General features: G+C 40.4%; 1 long non-coding RNA gene across 1 annotated transcript in view; it reads right to left on the reverse strand.

The window, feature by feature from the left end:
* LOC126064287 (uncharacterized) overlaps nt 1–18,367 on the reverse strand; it is a 31,162-nt gene extending 12,795 nt beyond the window's left edge. The window contains exon 1 of the long non-coding RNA XR_007514468.1: nt 18,230–18,367. This is a non-coding gene — a long non-coding RNA (uncharacterized LOC126064287). The remainder of the gene's footprint in view (nt 1–18,229) is intronic.
* Between the last annotated feature and the right edge of the window lie 48 nt (nt 18,368–18,415).

An 18,415-nucleotide genomic window follows, 5' to 3' on the forward strand; every position in this document is an offset into this window, starting at 1 on the left:
CATGGAGGACAGGTTTCAGCTGAGCTTCCAGACTAAGACAGATTAGGAAGAAGGACCCGGCAGTCTACTTCTGAAAAGCATTAGCCAGTGAAAACCTTATGAATAGCAGCAGAACATTGTCTGATATAGTGCTGGAAGATGAGCCCCCCAGGTTGGAAGGCCCTCAAAAGAAGACTGGGGAAGAGCTGCCTCCTCAAAGTAGAGTCGACCTTAATGATGTGAATGGAGTAAGCTTTCGGGACCTTCATCTGCTGATGTGGGACGACTTAAAATGAGAAGAAACAGCTGAAAACATCCATTAATAATTGGAACCTGGAATGTACAAAGTATGAATCTAGGAAAATTGGAAATTGTCAAAAATGAAATGGAACACATGAACATCGATATCCTAGGCATTAGTGAGCTGAAATGGACTGGTATTGGCCATTTTGAATCAGACAATCATATAGTATTCTATGCTGGGAATGACAACTTGAAGAGGAATGGTGTTGCATTCATGGTCCAAAAGAAGATTTCAAGATCTATCCTGAAGTACAATGCTGTCAGTGATAGAATAATACCCATACGCCTACAAGGAAGACGAGTTAATACGACTATTATTCAAATTTACGCACCAACCACTAGGGCCAAAGATGAAGAAACTGAAGATTTTTATCAGCTGCTGTGGTCTGAAATTGATCAAACATGCAATCAAGATGCATCGATAATTACTAGCAATTGGAATGCGAAAGTTGGAAACAAAGAAGGATCAGTAGTTGGAAAATATGGCCTTGGTGATAGAAACAAATGCCGGAGATCGAATGATAGAATTTTGCAAGACCTATGACTTCTTCATTGCAAATACCTTCTTTCACCAACATAAACGGCAACTATACACATGGACCTCGCCAGATGGAACAGACAGGACTCAAATCAACTACATCTGTGGAAAGAGACAATGGAAAAGCTCAATATCATCAGTCAGAACAAGGCCAGGGGCTGACTGTGGAACAGACCATCAATTGCTCACATGCAAGTTCAAGCTGAAACTGAAGAAAATCAGAGCAAGCCCACGAGAGCCAAAATATGACTTTCAGTATATTCCACCTGAATTTAGAGACCATCCGAAGAATAGATTTGACGCATTGAACACTAGTGACCGAAGACGAGTTGTGGAATGACATCAAGGACATCATACATGAAGAAAGCAAGTGGTCATTGAAAAGACAGAAAAGAAAGAAAAGACCAAGATGGATGTCAGAGGAGACTCTGAAACTTGCTCTTGAGCATCGAACAGCTAAAGCAAAAGGAAGAATGGATGAAGTAAAAGAACTGAACAGAAGATTTTAAAAGGCATCTCGAGAAGACAAAGTAAAGTATCATAACGACATGTGCAAAGAGCTGGAGATGGAAAACCAAAAGGGAAGAACACACTCGGCGTTTCTCAAGCTGAAAGAACTCAAGAAAAAATTCAAGCCTCAAGTTGCAATAGTGAAGAATTCCATGGGGAAAATAAGAAACGACACAGGAAGCATCAAAAGAATAAAAAAGAAGATGGAAGGAATACACAGAGTCATTATACCAAAAAGAATTAGTCAATATTCAACCATTTCAAGAGCTGGCATATGATCAGGAACCGATGGTACTAAAGGAAGAAGTCCAAGCTGCTCTGAAGGCACTGGTGAAAAACAAGGCTTCAGGAATTGATGGAGTATCAATTGAGATATTTCAACAAACGGATGTAGCGCTGGAGGTGCTCACTTGTCTGTGCCAAGAAATATGGAAGACAGCTTCCTGGCCAACTGATTGGAAGAGATCCATATTTATGCCTATTCCCAAGAAAGGTGATCCAACTGAATGTGGAAATTATAGAACAATATTATTAATATCACACGCAAGTAAAATTTTGCTGAAGATCATTCAAAAACGACTGTAGCAGTATATCGACAGGGAACTGCCAGAAATTCAGGCCAGTTTCAGAAGAGGACGTGGAACCAGGGATATCATTGCTGATGTCAGATGGCTCCTGGCTGAAGGCAGAGAATACCAGAAGGATGTTTACCTGTGTTTTACTGACTATGCAAAGGCATTCGACTGTGTGGATCATAACAAACTATGGATAACACTGCGAAGAATGGGAATTCCAGAACACTTAATTGTGCTCATGGGGAACCTTTACATAGATCAAGAGGCAGTTGTTTGGACAGAACAAGGGGATACTGATTGGTTTAAATTCAGGAAAAGTGTGTGTCAGGGTTGTATTCTTTCACCATAACTATTTAATCTATATATCAAACAGATAATACGAGAAGCTGGACTGTATGAAGAACGAGGCATCAGGATTGGAGGAAGACTCATTAACAACCTGCGTTATGCAGATGACACAACCTTCCTTGCTGAAAGTGAAGAGGACTTGAAGCATTTACTAATGAAGATCAAAGACCACAGCCTTCAGTATGGATTATACCTCAACATAAAGAAAACAAAAATCCTCACAACTGGACCAATGAGCAACATCATGATAAATGGAGAAAGGATTGAAGTTGTCAAGGATTTCATTTTACTTGGATCCACAATCAACAGCCATGGAAGTAGCAGTCAAGAAATCAAAAGATGCATTGCATTGGGCAAATCTGCTGCAAAGGACCTCTTCAAAGTGAAGAGCAAAGATGACACTCTGAAGACTAAGGTGTGCCTGACCCAAGCCATGGTATTTTCAATCACATCATATGCATGTGAAAGCTGGACAATGAATAAGGAAGACTGAAGAAGAGTTGAATGCCTTTGAATTGTGGTGTTGGCAAAGAATATTGAATATACCATGGACTGCCAAAAGAACGAACAAATCTGTCTTGAAAGAAGTGCGGCCAGAATGCTCCTTAGAGGCAAGGATGGCGAGACTGCGTCTTACATACGTTGGACATATTGTCAGGAGGGATCAATCCCTGGAGAAGGACATCATGCTCAGCAGAAAAGAGGAAGACCCGCAATGAGGTGGATTGACACAGTGGCTGCAACAATGAACTTAAGCATAACAAAGATCGTAAGGATGGCGCAGGACCGGGCAGTGTTTCGTTCTGTTGTGCATAGGGTTGCTATGAGTCGGAACCGACTTGAGGGCACTTAACAACAACAACAACATTTAGGAATAATTTATAAGTCGAATCAGGTTACAGTTCTTAGAAGAAATGGTGTAAAGAGAGCTTATTTAAGGGGCTGATCCAACCTCCCAGGTCATCTAATAACTGTGTATTCAGGCCAAACATTCCTGAAGGGGTTTCACCCTGAGCTCTCCTTTCAGTTGACAGCTTGCAGTTTGAGAGAAGCAGCAGTCTTTGGAAGCCAGGAACCTCGGTCTGGATCTCAGCTCTGTCACTCAGTAGCTGTGCATCTATCCTTCAGCAACATACTTAACCTTTCAGAGATTCAGTTTTTGTGGCCATAAAAGCAGTAATACTTGTCTTGAAGTTCGATTGGGTGGTGTCTTAATTATCTAGTACTGCTATAACAGACATACCACAAGCAGATGGCTTTAAGAAACAGAAATTCATTTTCTTCCAGTATAGAAGGCTAGAAGTCTAAATTCAGGGTGCTGGTTCTAGGGAAAGGTTTTTTTCTCTGTTGCCTCTGAAGGAAGGTTCTTGTCTCTCTGAGCTTCTGCTACTGGGCAGTCTTCATGTGGCTTGGCATCTCTCTTCCCCCATCTCTGCTTCTCTCGCTTGCTTATTTCATCTTTTTTATATCTCAAAAGAGATTGACTGAAGACACGCCCTACACTAATACTGTCTCTTTAACATAACAAAGACAACTCATTTCCAAATGGGATTATAACCACATGCATAGAGGTTAGGATTTACAACACATATTTTTGGGGGACACAATTCAATCCATAACACATGAGTTAGACATAAAATACATAAAGTGTCTGTGTTGCGGTGAGGTCTTGTATATAGCACAATAGGTTTCTTGTATATCTAGCCCTTCTGGCCTTGGTATTATAATTCTGCCAAAAATAATTGTTTGGGTCACAACCCATGACTGGCCTATTTTATGTACCTTGCAGGGTTTGGACAGTTTACTATGCAAACAAAGTGCATAAAACTCTTGTGGGGATTGGTCAATTACTATGCAAATTATGTGACTGTGGCCTACTGAGGGGATTGGTCAGTTCGTGGTCTTGGTGGGAGAAGCAGGCATATAAAACAGCCAATCCCACAGAGTTTGAGGAGGACCTCATTACCATCCAGAAGAAGAGCTGGAGCAGAGTGCATAGCATGGACCCTGCGCTGAGAATCTCATAGACACAGGAGACAGAGGTATAACACTGAAGGCAGCAAGAGATGGTGCAAAACATTGCGAGACAGCACAGATGGTGCAGTAGCACAAGCAGCAGGAACCAGGAGACCAGTGTAAGGCAGCTCTGACTTATGGAGCAAGAGACAGCCAAGCACCTTTGAGCAAGAGGCTTGCTTGCAGAGTGGGGTACCTTTGGGAACTTGGCAGTGGAGCTAAAGAGTTGTAACACTTGGAAGCAGGGCAGAGGCCAGGCCCAAGCACAGCCCAGCAGCAGAGGCCCCAGCAGGGCCCAGTCTGTAGCACAGCTAAGAGATGGACTGTTAGCTAGCATGGCCGAGAAGGGGGTAAGGGCTGTCTTGGTTGGAAGCCATCCTGATTGAGAAACTGTATCCTATCTCCTGAGTTATAACCTGTTACCTTCAACTGGACCCTGATCCTTAGGTGTAGCCTGTTACTTCTCTAATAAACCACATAATCATGAATACCGTCTGTGAGTTCTTTGTGGCAACTGCAATGAATTATCAAACCTAATAGAGAAATAGAGAGTGCCGGGGGAGGAGGGGAAACAGCCGGTGTTACAAAGCGTGAAGAAGTTGGAAAGTGGAGGTATATCTGACCTCTGCCTCATAGGAGCCAGCTTCATGCTAGTTCTGATTCTCATCCCTCCTCCTGGATGTAGACAGGCCCTGACCTTAGTAAATTACAACTTGATAAAGGAAAGCACTTATACTGTGGTCCCCCCTGCTCAATAATGATCATCTCTTATCACAACATAGCCCTTTAAAGTCTGCAAAGGGCTAGATCCATTATCTCAAAAAAACTTCTAGTTTTTACTAACAATAATAGCTTACATTTACAGAATACTTCCCTGGATCTTTCTGGTGGGTAGCCAGGGCCTGGCATGGGGGTTCCAGCCTAGACCTGCGCTGGCTTCCAAAAAACTAGAGGGAGAAAGAGAGAGTTGGTGCCACCTAGAGGGCGAGTGTGGGCATTTGGGGGCTAAGAAACCCAGAAAGGCCTGGGTAAATTCTTGGAATAAAGTCTTTTAGTTATGGATGGAAGGGAAGGACCACATAAATAATCTCTACCTTTTTAAAAATTAAATTTTTATTCAGATAACTGTAGACTTACATGTACTTGTAAAAAATCATACAGACTAAGATACAACTATTGGTTTCTACCCATCTGGAGCAAAAGAGATGAAGAAAATCAAAGACTCAAGGGAGAAATTAGTCCACAGGACTAATGGCCCACGTGAACCACAGCCTTCTCTAGCCTGACACCAGAAGTGCTACCACTACTGACCGTTCTAACTAGGGACGCAAGAGAAGGTCCCAATTAGAATGGAAGAAAAATGTAGAACAAAACTCAAATTCACTAAAAAAAAAAAAAAAAAAAAAAAGTCAGACTTACTGGACTGATACAGACTAGAGGAACCCTTGAGACTATAGCCCTAAGATACCCTTTTAACCTGGAGCTGAAGCCACTTCCCCCTGAAGGTCACCTTTCAGCCTAATAATAGATTAGCCTATCAAATAAACAATATCTCCCATGAGGAATGTGCTCCTTTGAACAATCAACTATAGGAGACTTAATAGTCAACATTTACACAAAAGCAAAGACGAGAAGGCAAGGAGGGGCAGGGAAACTGGATGGATGGAAACGGGGCAGGCAGGGTGGAAATGGTGAGAGTACTAACACATTATGGGGATTGTAACCCATGTCACAGAGCACTTTGTGTATGAATTGTTGAATGGAACCTAATTTGCTGTATAAATTTTCACTTGAAACAATAAAATATTCAAAAAAAAAAAGAAGTAATACAGAGAGAGTTTTTGTACTCTTTACCCATTGTTACCCCCAATGGTAATATCTTGCAAAACTATAGCATACAGATTAATTGAATAGAATTGAGAGTCCATAAATAAACCCACACACTTATGATCAATTGACTTTTGACAAAGGGGAGGGAATAGTCTTTTCAACAAATGGTGCTGGGATAACTGGTACCCACATGTGAAAGAATAAAAGTCCTACCTTACGCCATATACAAAAATTAACTCAAAATGAATCAAATGCCTAAATGTAAGAGCTGAAACTATAAAACTCTTAGAAGAAAACATAAGTATAAATCTTCGTTACCTTGGATTAAGCAATGGTTTCTTAGATATGACACCAAAAGTACAAGCAACAAAAGAAAAAATAGAACTTCATCAAAATTAAAAATTTTTATGCTTAAAAGGACACTGTCAAGAAAGTGAGAAGATAATCTACAGAACGGGAGAAAATATTTGCAAATCGTTTATCTGCTAAGGGACTACTATCAAGATTATATATAAAAAAAAAACTCTTACAACTAAACAAAAAAAGACAAATTATCCAGTTAAAAAATAGACAAAGAATTTGAATAGACACTTCACCAAAGAAGATACATAACTGGTCAAAAAGCTCATGAGAAGATGCTCAACATCATTAACCATCAGGAAAATGAAAATCAAAACCACAATGAGATAGATACCACTTTACACCCACTGTGATGGCTATAATCAAGTAGACAGACAATGGCAAGTGTTGGAAAGGATGTGGATAAATTGAAACCCTCACACATGGCTGGTAGAAATGTAAAACACATGCAGAAGGCTCTGGAGAAACATTTTGACAGTACTTTAAAGAGCTAAACATAGTTCCCATATGACCCAACAATTCCATCCTTAGCTATATGTCAGAGACGCGAAAACATGCCCACACAAAACCCTGTACATGACTCTTCATAGCCACATTATTCCTAATAGCCAAAAAGTGAAAACGACCCAAATGTCCATCAATTAATGAATGGATAAACAAAATGAGATATATTCATACAATGGAATATTATTCAGCCATAAAAATGAATCCTAATTCATGTTATAATAAAAATGAATCTTGAAAACATTATGTTAAACAAAAGAAGCCAGTCACAAAAGTCTTTGTATGACTCTACTTATATGAAATGTCCAGAATAGGGAAATTCATAAAGACAGAAAGTACATTAGTGGTTGCAAGAGTCTGGAGGATGTGGTGGGGATGGAGAGTGGCTGCTAATGGATATGAGGTTTTGGTCTTTTTTTTTTTTAACTTATTTCGACCCTTTCTACACGTACAATTCGGTGACACTGATCACATTGTTTGAGTTCTGTAACCATTCTCACTCTTCGTTTCTGATTTGTTCCTCCCCTATTAGCATAAACTCACTGCCCCCTAAGTTTCCTATCCAACCTTTTAAGTTGCTATTGTCAACTTGATCCCATATAGACAGGTCTTAAAAGAACACAATGGTGCAAGAAACCAAAAGTGACATATATAAATGAAAAAATATACCAAGCTCTTGGATAGGGAGACTTAACATTGTGAAAACGTCAATACTACCCCAAGTGATATATAGACATAATGCGATCCTGATCCACTCTTGCATGAAATGAAAAAATTATATGGAAGAGAAAGAGGCCCTGAATAAGTAAACCATTAATAAAGAAGAAGAACAAAGGAAGAGGCATCACACTACGTGATTGCAGAATCTACTATACAGCCACAGTAATCAAAACAGACTGGTACTGGTCCAACAACAGACACATAAACCAATGGAACAGAATTGAGAACCCAGACGTAAATTCATTTACTTGTGGACAGCTGATCTTTGACAAAGGATCAAAGACCATTAAATGGGAAGATATAGTCTCTTCAAAAAACGGTGCTGGCAAAACTGGATATCTATCTGTAGAAAAATGAAACAGGATCTATACCTCACGCCATACACAAAAACTAACTCAAAATGGATCAAATACCTAAACATAAAATCTAAAACCATAAAGATCATACAGGAAAAAATAGAGACAGTGCAAGGTGTCCTAATATATGGCATAAATAGAATACCAAAACAACTAAAAAATGCACACACGACAGAAGATGAACTAGATAAATGGCACCTCCTCAAAACCAAACACTTAAGCTCAACAAAAGACTTCTCCAAAAGAGTAAAAAGAGAAGCTACAGACAGGGAAAATTTTTTGGCTATGATATATTCAACAAGGTCTAATCCCTAAAATTTATAGAAAACTTCAACACCTTAGCAATAAAAAGACAATCAACCCAAAGGAAAATGGGCAAAGGATATAAATAGGCACTTCACCAAAGAAGACATTTAGGCAGCTAACAAACATATGAAGAAATGTTTGTGATCATTAGCAATCAGAGAGGTGAAAATCAAAACTGCAATGAGATACCATCTCACCCTGACATTACTGGCATGGATTAAAGAAAATAACAAATGTTGACAACGTTATGGGGAGACTGGAACTCTTTTTTTTTTTTTTTAATAATTTTTATTGAGCTTTAAGTGAACGTTTACAAATCAAGTCTGTCTGTCACTCTACACCTTACTCCATACTCCCACTTACTCTCCCCCAATGAGTCAGCCCTTCCAGTCTCTCCTTTCGTGACAATTTTGCCAGTTTCTAACCCTCTCTACCCTCCTATCTCCCCTCCAGACAGGAGATGCCAACACAGTGTCCACCTGATACAAGTAGCTTACTCTTCATCACCATCTCTCTCCAACCCATTGTCCAGTCCCTTCCATGTCTGATGAGTTGTCTTCGGGAATGGTTCCTGTCCTGGGCCAACAGAAGGTTTGGGGACCATGACTGCCGGGATTCCTCTAGTCTCAGTCAGACCATTAAGTCTGGTCTTTTTATGAGAATTTGGGGTCTGCATCCCACTGATCTCCTGCTCCCTCAGGGGTTCTCTGTTGTACTCCCTGTCGGGGCAGTCATCGGTTGTGGCTGGGCACCATCTAGTTCTTCTGGTCTCAGGATGATGTAAGTCTCTGGTTCATGTGGCCCTTTCTGTCTCTTGGGCTCACAGTTGTCGTGTGACCTTGGTGTTCTTCATTCTCCTTTGATCCAGGTGGGTTGAGATCAGTTGATGCATCTTAGATGGCCGCTTGTTAGCATTTAAGACCCCAGACACCACATTTCAAAGTGGGATGCAGAATGTTTTCATAATAGTATTATTTTGCCAATTGACTTAGAAGACTGGAACTCTTATACACTGCTGGTGGAAATGTAAAATGGTATAACTGCTGAGGAAAATGGTATGGCACTTCCTCAAAATGCTAAAAATAAAAATACCATATAATCTGGCAATTCCACTCCTAGGTATATACCTTAAAGAAATAAGAGCCGTGGCTCAAATACACATATGCACACCCATGCTGATTGCAGCATTATTCACAATAGCAAAGAGATGGAAACAACCAAACTGTCCATCAACAGATGAATGGATTGACAAACTGTGGTACATACACACAATGGAATACTATGCAGCGATAAAGAATAATGACAAATCAGCAAAACATCTCACAACGTGGATGAATTTGGAGGGCATTATGCTGAGTGAAATAAATCACTCACAAAAGGACAAATATTGTGTTAAACCACAATTATAAAGTTACAACAAAAAGTTTATACAAGGAAAAACAAAAACATTCTTTGATGGTTACCAGGGATGGGACGGGGAGGGAGGGAACATTACCAAATAGATAGAAGATGCGCCTTAATATTGGTGAAGGGAAAGGCAATACACCATACGGGAGAAGTCGGCACACTATGACCAAGGCAAGAGAGGACACTGAGTGGAACACGAAAATAAAGGGCAACTATGGCAACTACAATAGCACAGACAATCACGCAACAATAATATTAACAAATAATAATTTACACATGGTTATAAAAGTAGATAGATATGCCAAGAGGTGTGGGAGGGTGTAAGGGAGCACACCCACAGCAGATACAGGTTTGGTGGTGGACACTTCTACATACATGACTATAGATGTTCCTTAAATATCAGTATAGACAACAGAGCACCTCAAGGGGCACAGTCAGGGAAACCTCTTAGGCATAACCAAACACCTCGCAGGATGAGGTTCCTAGGCTTGAAGGCAAAGGACCATAGACTCAGGGGACATCTACATCAATTGACACAACATAGTGCATAAAGATAATGCTCTGCATCCTACTTTGGTGAGTAATGTCTGTGGTCTTAAAAGCTTGCCAACAGCCATCTACGATACAATCATTTGTCTCTTCTCTTCTGGAGCAAAGGAGAGTAAGAAAACCAAAGACTCAAGGGTGCCATTAGTCCAAACGACTAATGGACCACATGAACCACAGGCTACATGATCCTGAGACCAGAAGAACTAGATGGTGCCCGGCTATCACTACTGACTGCTCTGACTGGGATCTCAACAGAGGGTCCTGCAATGAGCGAGAGAAAAGTGTGAAAAAAAAAAAATCACAAAAAAGTCGACTTACTGATCTGGCAGAGACTAGAGGGCCCCCTGAAACTACAGCCCTAAGACACTCTTCTTACCTGCAACTGAAGGCATTCCCAGAGACCACCTTCCAGTCAAACAATAGACAAACCCATAAAACAAACAGTAACACCCGGGAGGAACATGATCCTTATAATAATCAATTATATGAGACCAAAAGGGTGACATTTGCCCAAAAGCAAAGATGAGAAGGCAGGAAGGGGTAGAAAATCACGATGAAAGGAACAGGAAACCCAGGGTGGAAATGGGAAGGGTGTTTACACATTGTGGGAAATGAAACCAGAGCTCTGAAACATCTTATATACAAACAATAGGATAAGAATATAATTTACTCTTTGTAAAAAGATTACCTACAAACAGGGAAAAAGTTTTTAGCTATGACATTTCCGATCAGTGTTTGATTTCTAAAATCCACATGCTACTGCAAAAACAAACAAAAGACAAATAACCCAATTAAAAATGGGCAGAAGATACAGACACTTCACTAAAGAAGACATTCAGGTAGCTAACAGATACATGAGGAAATGCTCATGATGATTAGCCATTAGAGAAATGCAAATCAAAACTACAATGAGACTCCATCTCACTCCAACAAGGCTGGCATTAATCCAAAAAACACAATAAATGTTGGAGAGGCTGTGGAGAGACTGGAACACTTACACACTGCTGGTGGGAATGTAAAATGGTACAACTACTTTGGAAATCGATTGGGCACTTCCTTAAAAAGCTAGAAATAGAACTACCATAAAAAAATATCCTAGAGAAATAAGAGCCTTTACACAAATAGATATCTACACACCCATGTTCACTGCAGCACTGTTTATAATAGCAAAAAGCTGGAAGCAACCAAGGTGCCCATCAACGGATGAATGGATAAATAAATTACGGTATATTCAAGCAATGGAATTCTATGCATCAACAAAGAACGGTGATAAATCTATGAAATATTTCATAACGTGGAGGAATCTGGAAGGCATTATGCTGAGTAAAATTAGTCAGTTGCAAAAGGACAAATATTGTATAAGACCACTATTATAAGAATTTGAGAAATAGTTTAAACAGAGAAGAAAATATTCTTTGATGGTTATGAGAGGAGGGGAGGGAAAGTGGTACTCACTAATTAGATAGTAGATAAGAACTACTGTAAGTGAAGGGAAAGACATCATACAATACAGGCGAAGTCAACACAACCGAACTAAACCAAAAGCAAAGAAATTTCCTGAATAAACTGAATGTTTCAAAGGCCCGCGTAGCAGGGGCGGGGGTTTGGGGACCATGGTTTCAAGGGACACCTAAGTCAATTGGGAAAACGAAATCTATTAAGAAAACATTCTGCATCCGACTTCAGAGAGTGACATCTGGGGTCTTAAACGCAAGCAAGCGGCCATCTAAGATGCATCAATTGGTCTCAACCCACCTGGATCAAAGGAGAATGAAGAACACTAAGAACACAAGGTAATTACAAGCCCAGGAGACAGAAAGGACCACATAAACCAGAGACTACGTCAGCCTGAGACCAGAAGAACTAGATGGTGCCCGGCTACAACCGATAACTGCCCTGACAGGGAATACAACAGAGAACCCCTGAGGGAGCAGGAGAGCAGTGGGATGCAGACCCCGAATTCTTGTAAAGAGACCAGACTTAATGTTCTGACTGAGACTAGAAGGACCCCAGTGGCCATGGCCCCCAGTCCTTCTGTTAGCCCAGGACAGGAACCATTCCCAAAGCCAACTCTTCAGACAGGGATTGGACTGGACAATTGGGTAGAAAAAGATGCTGGTGAAGAATGAGCTTCTTGGATCAGGTAGACACTTGAGACTATGTTGACATCTCCTATGCGGAGGGGAGATGAGAGGGCAGAGGGGATTAGTGGCTGGTGGAATGGACATGAAAAGAGAGTGGAGGGAAGTCAGCGGGCTGCCTCATTAGGGGGAGAGCAATTAGGAGTATATGGCAAGGTATATATAATTTTTATATGAGAGACTGACTTGATTTGTAAACTTTCACTTAAAGCACAATACAATTTTTTTAAAAGAATATAATTTAGTCTTTAAATTTTCATTTAATGCACAATAAAAAAAAAAAGGCGCACAATGCTCAAGCAGACATTCTTTACCAGTTAAGCTAAACTATTGTTTAGTTTTAAGAAGACTTCAGAGGATATTTTTGGTTTAAGGTTCGAAGATTATCTCAGGGCAATAGTTTCAGGGGTTTATCCAGCTTCTATGGCTCCAGAAAGTCTGGGGTCCATGAAAATTTGAAATTCTGTTCTGTACTTTCCCCTTTTGACCTGGATTTGTCTATGGAATCTTTGATCAAAATGTTCAGTAATGGTAGCTGGGTACCATCCAGTTCTTTGGGGCTCATGGCAAACAAGGTTGTTGTTCATGGAAGGAATTAGCCACATATTCCATTTCCTCCTCCTCTTCCTGACTCTTCTTTTTCCTCTGTTATAGAAACCAATTGTGCCTTGGATGGCCATTTGCAAGCTTTTAAGATCCCAGGCACTGCAAAACAAACTATGAGGTAGAACAGAAGGACTAAACACATTATTAGACCAATTAACTGGGATGCCCCATGAAATCATGATCCTAACCCTCCAAACTAAGGAACCAAATCCCAGGAGGTATTGGGTTATACAAAAGCTGCCTCAGCAGCTACTCTTTTTTTCTGCCATTGTTGTAAACATATCTATCACACAATTTTTGCCAACTTATTACAGGTATACAACTTATTGACAGCAAATATATTAATCGGCTGTGCACCATACCCTATCAATGCAATTTTTCCATCACTGTAAACCAAAACTCAGTACTCCGTAAGCAGTAACCTCTCCTTTTCCCCCCTCTCCCACCCCTGGTAACCACTAATAATCTTTGGTCTCAATACAGTTGCCTTTTCTTTTCTTTTTATGTAAGTGAGGTCATAAAATATTTGTCCTTTTCTGACTAACTTATTTCACTCAGTATAATATCTTCAAGCTCTATTCATATCATAATATGTATCAAGACTTTGTTTCTCTTACTGGCTGAGTAGTATGTCTTTGTTTGTATGTATCCCATTTTCTTCCATTGTATGTACCACATTTATCCATTGATGGGCATTTAGGTTGTTTCCACATTTTGGCTATTGTAAATAGTGCTGCAACTAACATTGGTGTACAGTATCTGTTTGAGACTCTGCTTTCAAGTCTTTTGGATATATACCAAGGAGTGGAATTCCTGGGTCATATGGTAGCTCTATTTTTAGTTTTTTGAGGAACTGCCATAGTGTTTTCCACAACAGCCGTACCATTTTGCATTCCCAGCAGCAACGCATAAGCGTTCGAATTTCCCCACATCCTCGCCAACATTTATTATTTTCTGATGGCTAATGACATTTTTTTTTTTTTTAATGACATAGATCATCTACTCATGCGCTTGGTGGCCATTTGAATTTCCTTTTTGGTGAAATGTCTATTCAAGTCCTTTGCCCATTCTATGATTGGGCTGTCTTTTGGTTGTTAAATTGTCGAAGCTTTATATATTTTTTGGCTATTAGATTCTTATTGGATATATAGTTTCTGAAGATATTCTCCCAGTCAGTAGCTGGTCTTTTCACTTTTTTGGTAAAGTCTTTTGATGAAAAGAAGTTTTTAATTTTTAGTGGTCCCCTTTATTTTGTCTTTTGCTGTCTGTGCTTTGTTATTTTATTATATTGCCCCTGCATTTTCTTCTAAGAATTTTGCAGTTCTGGTTTGCACATTTAGGTCCTTAACCCATTTTGAATTTGTTTTTGTATATTTTGTATATGGTGTGAGGCATAGATCCTGTTTCATTTTACTGCATGTGCTAATCCAATTTTCCAAACACCATTTATGGAAGAGATTCTTCTTTCCCCACTGAATGAACTTAAAACTGTTGTCAAAATCAGTTGAGCATAGACGTGTGGGTTTGTTTCTAGACTTTCAATTCTATTCCATTGGTCTGTGTGCCTATTTTTATACTAGTACCAGGCTGTTTTGATTAATGTCGCTGTATAATATGTTTTAAAATTGAGAAGTGTGAGTTCTCCTACTTTGTTCTTCTCTTTCAACATTGCTTTAGCTTTTTGGGGCTTCTTGACATTTTATATAAAGTTGAGAATTTGTTTTTCCATTTCCATAGAGAAAGCTGTTGGAATTTTTATTGTGATCAAGTCGAATCCATAGACTGCGTTGGGTAGTACTGACATCTTAACTAATGTTCCCATCCATGAACATGGAACATCTTTCCATTAATTTAAGTCTTCTTTAATCTCTTTCAGCAGCGTTTTATAGTTCTCATTGTATAAATTTTTCACATCCCTGGTTCCTAGGTATGTTATTCTCTTGGATGCTGTGGTAAATGGAATCATTTTCCTGACTTCCCCTTCAGATTTCTCATTGTTGATGCATAGAACCCCAACTGATTTTTGTTAGTCGACTTTATACTCTGAACTACCGTACGACCCAGCAATTCCACTTTGCTAAATCCTTTTTTTTTAATTGCTGTAAACGTATATATGACACATTTGCCAATTCAATATTTTTCACATGTACAATTCAGTGATATGAATTATATTAATCATGTTGTACAACTATAGCCAACGTGGCATTTCTTTTTGGGGTAATAAAAATGTTTTGGAATTAGATGGAGATGATGGTGGCACTTTTTTTTTTTTTTTACTATACTAAAAGCCACTGAGTTGTACACTTTAGAGGGTTGAATTTTATGATATATGAATTGTATTTAAAAAAAAAAACTCAAAACTATAGAATAATGTCATGGATTGAACTGTGTCCCCCAAAAATGTGTCAACTTGGGTAGGCCATGATTCCCAATATTGCATGATTGTCCACCATTTTGTCATCTGATGTGATTTTCCTACATGTTGTAAATCCTATCTCTATGACGTTAATGAAGCAGGATTAGAGGCAGTTATGTTAATAAGGCAGTACTCAATTTACAGGAAGAGGTTGTTTCTTAAATCAATCTCTTTTGAGATATAAAAGGGAGAAGTAAGCAGAGAGACAGGGGACCTCATACCACTAAGACAGCAGCACCAGAAGCAGTGCACATTCTTTGGACCCAGGATCCCTGCGCTGAGAATCTCCTTGACTAGGGGAAGATTGATGACAAGGACCTTCCCCCAGGACCAACAGAGAAAGAAAGACTTCCCCTTAGGCTGGCACCCTGAATTCAGACTTCTAGCCTCCTAAACTGTAAGAGAATAAATTTCTCTTTGTTAAAGCCATCCACTTGCAGTGTTTCTGTTATTGCAGCACTAGATAACTAAAAACAAATAATATCATAACCAGGATACTGACATTGATACAACTCACCAATCTTACTCAGATTTCCCCAGTATTACTTCTACTTTCAATTCTAATACTCTATGTTTCCGCAAAGGACTTAGCAATTACCTTGAACAACATATATATATTTTATTTAAAAATAATAATTATATCAAATATAAGCTCACACATAGAGCTGGAGCCACAACCCACAATTCTCATTATCAAAAGAGTATTGTAAAAATTGTCCTTTGTATAAAGTTTTATAGAATTAATATCATAACATAAAAGCCTATTTTGTCCCAACACAATTCATCTGTATTTCACCATCTTAACAATTCAATTCTCTAGGGTTCTTTCTGGTTTCTAACCATGAAGGATTTTTATTTCACCTTAATTATGAACACTTTTACACTCTATCCTTTTTTGATACCTTGATTATTATGAGAAGTTTGCATGTGGTCTCCCAAGTTGCAAGAAACATCCCTTTGAGAGGATGTACCACAATGTTCTTTGTTGTTGTTGTTGTTAGGTGCCATCAAGTCGGTTTCAACTCATAGTGACCCTATGCACAACAGAACGAAACACTGCCTGGTCCTGCGCCATCCTTACAATCATTGTTATGCTTGAGCTCATTGCTGCAGCCACTGTGTCAATCCACCTCGTTGAGGGTCTTCCTCTTTTCCACTGAACCTGTACTCTGCCAAGCATGATGTCCTTCTCCAGGGACTGATCCCTCCTGACAACATGTCCAAAGTATGTAAGACACAGTCTCGCCATCCTTGCTTCTAAGGAGCATTCTGGCCGCACTTCTTCCAAGACAGATTTGTTCTTTCCTTTGGCAGTCCATGGTATATTCAATATTCTTCGCTAACACCACAATTCAAAGGCGTTCAACTCTTCTTTGGTCTTCCTTATTCATTGCCCAGCTTTCACATGCATATGATGTGATTGAAAATACTATGGCTTGGGTCCAGTGCACCTTAGTCTCCAGGGTGACATCTTTGCTCTTCAACACTTTGAAGAGGTCCTTTGCAGCAGATTTACCCAATGTTCTTTACCATCCCCTTATTGGTGGGCATTTAGGGTGTTTCTAATTATCTTGCTACAGATTGCTGCAGTGGGAAACTTTGTTTTCTTCTTTTGGATGGCTTCCTCAGGATAATGATTGGAGCTACTACTGGTTAAAGGTTTTTAATGTCTTTCTGGGTCTTGACAATTTCACTCTGGCTCACGACTGGCTCGTCCTCTCCCCAGCTCCCTCTTTCCCACAGGCTTAACCTCTGAACTGCCTAAGCTAAAAGACTGGCCCCTTCCCGGACACCCCTACCCCAGCCGTGCTGTCACCTCCACCTTCACTTGCAGGTCTCTGCCCCTGCACCCTGCCGCTCCTTCCAACCCCCGACTCACCAGCAGGGCTCCTTCACCTCCCTGCCAGACTGCGGGCTTCCCTCTCCCCAGGCCAGGTGATGACCTGCGTCCCAGCGCTTAACCATCCAGACTCGGTTTTGCCGCAGCGAATGCAATTGGCATGTTGGGACGCACCGTCCTTACCTTAGCCACACAGTGTCCGGTGTAGGTCCCCTATCAGGAAGATAAACCCCCCCCAAAGATAAACCCTAGTGATGTCTTTTTCCCTTCCTCTCCCGCCCCCAGCGCCAGGCGGCGCATTTAGTAAGTATTAAATAAAAGAGCAACATTGAAATTCCACACTGACCTTTTAGTTCCTTGTAAGTTAATAAAATAAAAAACAATTTGCACCAGGAGCAGATAAGATGAGAGTGGGCACATATGAATTATAACAGCAATTAAATGCATTAACTCGTTCTACAAGAATTTATTGTTCACATACTATTGCCAACATCATCCTCCGCAGTGAATAAGACAAGGAAAACAATAAAAACATTGTGTGCTAGATGGTGATTCGAGTCAAGGAGAAAATCAAGCAGGAAAGGGAGACGGAAAGTAAGGAGTGGTTAGCGAAGCTTACCGAAAAGGTGACAGTTATAATATTAATCCATAAAACTCATTGCCGTTGAGTCGATTCCGACTCACTGCGAGTCTATACAGTAGAATTGCCCCGCTGACTTTTCAAGGCTGAAATCTTTGCGGAACCGGACTGTCCCATCTTTCTCCCACAGCGGCTCGCGGGTTCAAAACCCCAAGCTTTCGGTTAACAGCCCAGAGTTTAACCACTGCTCCACCAGGGCTCCTTAATAACAGGTTACTTTAATTGGGTGGGACGGCAGGCGAGCGTGCTACGGACCTCACAGCCGAAAGCCTGTTTTAAACTCACTTCACACGCAATGAGGCAGGGGCTGCTACAACTCCCAGTGTACACAGCAGGAGGGCGTAAGGCGCCGAGCTAGGTCGCCAGCCGTCCCGAGCGTGAGAGGCTTCAGCCCCCCAGGTCTGCGGCCCTCTGACCTCTTCGGCAAGTACAGGGTTAACGCAAAAAAAAGGGACAGCGGCGGCTCAGGCG

Source organism: Elephas maximus, chromosome 20 (genome assembly GCF_024166365.1).
Source record: "Elephas maximus indicus isolate mEleMax1 chromosome 20, mEleMax1 primary haplotype, whole genome shotgun sequence".
NCBI lineage: Eukaryota > Metazoa > Chordata > Mammalia > Proboscidea > Elephantidae > Elephas > Elephas maximus.